Source organism: Anopheles coluzzii, chromosome X (genome assembly GCF_943734685.1).
Source record: "Anopheles coluzzii chromosome X, AcolN3, whole genome shotgun sequence".
NCBI lineage: Eukaryota > Metazoa > Arthropoda > Insecta > Diptera > Culicidae > Anopheles > Anopheles coluzzii.
In genome coordinates this window covers 26,863,278-26,867,828 of record NC_064669.1, presented here as the reverse complement: position 1 = coordinate 26,867,828, position 4,551 = coordinate 26,863,278, and positions in this window count along the sequence as shown.

Here is a 4,551-nt window from a genome sequence, read left to right as displayed (position 1 = left end):
ACCCGTTGTCCACTGGTTCTGCCAGCGCCTCATCGTCTCCTCCCGTTGCCGCTTCCGTATGTCCGATTGAACACCACCGCTCGCTGTCTTTTCGTCGTGGCAGCGGATATCCTCCTGCATGAGGAGGTCTAACGGGGTGGTGTTGGCGACAACGCAAGCGGCATCATAAGACACGGTCTGGAAGGCGCTGGCGACTCGGAGAGCCCTCGGTCGATGCGCCCTTTGGACCGATGTGCGGTGGGTCTCCTTGTCGAGCACCCATCGCCCCCAGGTGGCAACTCCGTATCGGATGATACTGTTGCCGACGTTTACGAGCTGTCTCCTACTGCAGCTCTTAGGACCACGCTTGTTCGACATCAGGCAGGTCAAGGCGTTCGTAATCCGGTGGTGCTGTTTGCGGCAGAGGTCCACTCCCAGGTACATCAGCGTTTCCGTGGATTGGATCGAGTGACCGCCCGCTTGAAGCTCTGCGAGCTGCGGGACATGATGAGTACAAAAAATCATGAACCCGGTCTTTTGGTGGGCAAGTTCCAAACCGACTCCTTGCAGCCACCGCTCGATCCTCTCCAGGTTAGCCGTTGCTAAAGCGCTGACCTGTTCCGTGGTCCTTCCCAGAAATGTGAAGGCCACGTCGTCAGCAAACCCGATGATGCCCGCTCGTAGTCCTTCGAGCGGCAAGCGGAGTAGGTCGTCGTACATGACGTTCCAAAGTGTTGGTCCTAGAACCGAACCCTGAGGAACGCCAGCAGATACAGTCCTCGACACTACTCCTTCATCCGTGTCATAGTGGAGCGTTCGGCCAATGAAATAGTTCCGCAGCAACGCCTGCAAATAAGGCGGAGTGTTTTTACGCTGCAGAGCTTGGCCGATCGCTGTCCAGTTTGCCGAGTTAAAGGCATTCCGGACGTCCACCATTACCACCGCACAGAGACGATCTCCCTTTCGCTTCTTGTCTAGAGCGACTTTCCCGTTGTTCATCACCCGAGTGATGGCATCAACGGTTGAACGCCCTTTACGGAAACCGTATTGGGCGTCCGAAAGTCCCCCGGTCGACTCCAGGTGGGTTGTCAGCCTCCGCTGAATCAACCGCTCTAAAATTTTCCCCAGCACACTCAGCAAACGAATTGGCCGGTATGACGAGGGCTCCCCAGGTAGTTTTCCCGACTTGGTAAGCAGCACCAGTTGTTGCCGCTTCCATGCGTCGGGGAAAGTGCCTGCCTCCAGTAGCTGCTTATAGCTTTTAGCAAAAACTTCCGGAAAAGCCAGAATTGCCGCAGCTGCAGCCATATTCGGAATGTTGTCGTCCCCCGGAGCTTTCTTGGGGTTGACTGAGCGGGCAATCTCCTTCAACTCTTCCGCCAACTCCTCCTCCGAGACCGGATCCTGTGGATCCCCACCTACTTCCGTCTCGGGCCACTCCATCGGGGGACGATCGAGAAACAGCTCATTCACGATGAACTGGAGCTTATTGGCATCCCGTTCCATCGGAACCCGAGCTCCTTCCCACTGCTGCTTGCGGATTTGGTACGCAGGGCCAAAGCCGTGCGGTTCCAATTGTTCCGGCAGGTCCTGCTTGTGTTGGTCCTTGCTGAGTTTGATGGCCCGTTACAGGGCAGCGCGTGCGTCCGACTTTATTTGACGCCTTTTCTTGCGCTGCTCCTCGGTCCGAGCCCGGTTGTACCGCCGTTTCATTCCATGAAAATGGCTGCGCAACCGATCAATCTCAGACGTCCACCAATAAACTGGCCGCCGGCCCTGTCGCCTTGGGGGTTGCCTAGGCATGGTGCCATCACAGACCACCGTAATGGCCTGGGTCAGCTCCTCTGGCGTAGCAACATGCCCAAAAATGTCCTGGTCCCTCAAGATTTCAACGAACAAATCCTTGTCGAAGAATCTTGTGGACCACCTTCCCCCATTCACTGCTGAGTGTCCCTCGTTGTTGGCGCGCTGTCTCGGAACCCTGCCGACCACAAACTTGATAGTGTTGTGGTCACTTGGGGTTTCGTCATACACGCGCCAATTATTGTCCCCTACCAAGGAGGGGCTGCAAAAGGATACGTCCACAATGGAGTTGCGACCATTTGCCCCAATCCAAGTGCTCTGGTTGCCCTGGTTCAGGAGAACCAATCCCAGAGCAGCCTTCGCATCCATCACAACTCCCCCCTAGATACCCTTTCCCCATCGTTTGGCCTCCGCTCCATCCCCCATGCACCTGACCAGGCGTTTACATCACCCCCGATCACGGTGTCCCGATTCCGTGGGAGTACAGACACAATTTCGGTCCATTTGCGTTTGTACTCCTCGACAGTCAAATCGGAACCCACGGGTGGTAGGTAGACGGAACAGAAAACGATTCCCCGCATCTCGACCACAACAAAGTCCTCGCGTTGGTTGTCAATGATGCGCTGAAAAGGATGTTACCCGACCAGTGGTATCGGTAATCCAATTGCTGTTATTATTCGGCACTTAATAGGGGTCCGAGATAAGCAGAATATCACAACCCTCGGCTCGGGCACTTTGCAAAAGCAGGTCTTGTGCCGTTTGGTCATGATTGAGGTTCTGTTGGAACACTCTAATCATGACTGGGCTGTGGGGTTACCTTTCCAAAGTAGCGGCAACTGCGCTGGCCCAGCGAATGCCCGACTGCATCCGGGCCCTCGCATCCCAAGCACTTCCGCTCCCTAGTGCACGGTCCCTCGTGCTTATTTTCCGCGCAGCGGTGGCATTTGCTACTGCGGTCCTTGCCACGGCAACAGGCAGCAGTATGCCCGTATTCGTAGCACCGGTAGCACTGCCGCCGACGCTCCAAAAGCCGAAGCCTGCAGCATTTGCTGAAACCGACCGTGCATTGCCTCGCCAGGGCCTGGTCGGTCACCGCTATTGCTGGGCAGTCGAAAAATGCGACCAACGTACCGTAATGCGTTTTTACGGTCGTGATCTGGTCGCTGAAAATTTCAACGCCCAGCGCGGCACTCATTTCCGAAGAAATTTCTTCGGACGAAGTGCCAGGCTGAATGTTGGTGCAGTTCACCCGCACCGAGGGTGTCCGCGGACGGCATTTTGCTTTGCCATCAAGAGCCGCAGACACCTCTCTCCAAAGGGTCATCGTTTCCTGGTGCGACATTGGTGCTAATTCCAGGAGTAGATGACCCTTGAAGTTTGTGCGAATTCTCTGCACATCCTCTTTTTTCACCTTTTCCCTCAGGATAGGCATCATGTCTGCGTGCTTGAATCCCCCAATTGATTCAAGTTCAATGGCGTTTGGCATTCGGCCGGCCCTGGGATTAGAAGCAGGTGCCGGCTTTTGCTTGGGTTGGGGAGCAGAAGGTGGCGTGTTTGCGGCGAGGCTGGCTGCTTGCTCAGCTTCACGCTGCTTCTTCCTCTTCCGTCTCTCCCGGCGCACGGCGGTCTTCCCCTTTACCGTCCGCCATTCTTGCGCACCCTCTTGCCCCTCTGATGGTCCAGATCCCTGGTCCGTCGAACAACCTTCCCCTTCGCAAGGTTCCTCTGCCACAACTACCTTAGCATTTTCCCCCTTCCCTCCCTTTCCCTTCTTCTTGCCCTTTTTCCCTTCCTGACCCACCAGCTGTTGTCCCTGTTCCCCATTTCCTCCTGTCTTGGCCTCATTCTCCCTAACTATTACGTTGTACATCTCTCGCATGATTCCCCCAAAAACAGTGAAGAATTTGGTGATATCAGTCTCGTCCAAGGGCAAAGATCCCGGTTGCGGCTCCTGATTAGGGCCTGCCAAAGGCCCTAAGTCTTGCTCCAACACCGGGTCCTCCACCACGAGATCCTCGGTTCCCGTTCCCACGTCAATTCCGGACCCCGCCTCTCCTAGCCAAATTGCAGGAAGATTGTGCAGCAGGGCTAATACTGAGCCAATTCGCTCTTCCCAATTAGCGAATTGGGGCGTTTTGGCTAAAATAGCCCTTTGCTTCACGGTGTCCCTGACAAACAGCATGAGCTCATGTTTTGCTTTTTGCAATGGGCCCATGGGATTTGACTCTGCTGGATATGCGGTAGCGAAAAATTTCCTGTCATAAATTTGCCCTGCCTTAGAGCCCTCCCCTTGGCTGTCTTCCACAATCTGCGGGAGAACAGAGACCCTTTTTGATTTTCCCTCCACCTCTACCGAAGTAGCTCCTCGTACGGCAGGTGCCTTGGAAGCCATCAGCTGGGTTGTTGATGCCCGTCTACCAAAGCTGGTGGCCGAAGCCTTACACGGGGACATCGTTCCCAGCGAGCTACGGCGGACGGAATATCTACTCGTCACTGCCGTCGAGGGACTACTTCTACGAGCTAAAGTGGAGCGTGTGTTCATCACCATTTTACTACTGGTTAATTTCTACGGTTAAATTCTATGAGGGTTATTATGACTGTCTACTGATTTTCTAAGGAATTTCGCAAGTAGGTTGATTGATTGATTAATTAAGTAATTATTGTCAGAATAGGGACCAATTTAATGTCAAACTTTTTAACGGGAAAATGAATTAATTGTCAAGTTTAAAACGTTAGATGTCAATGGATTTCGCGCTGTAATCAAATTGT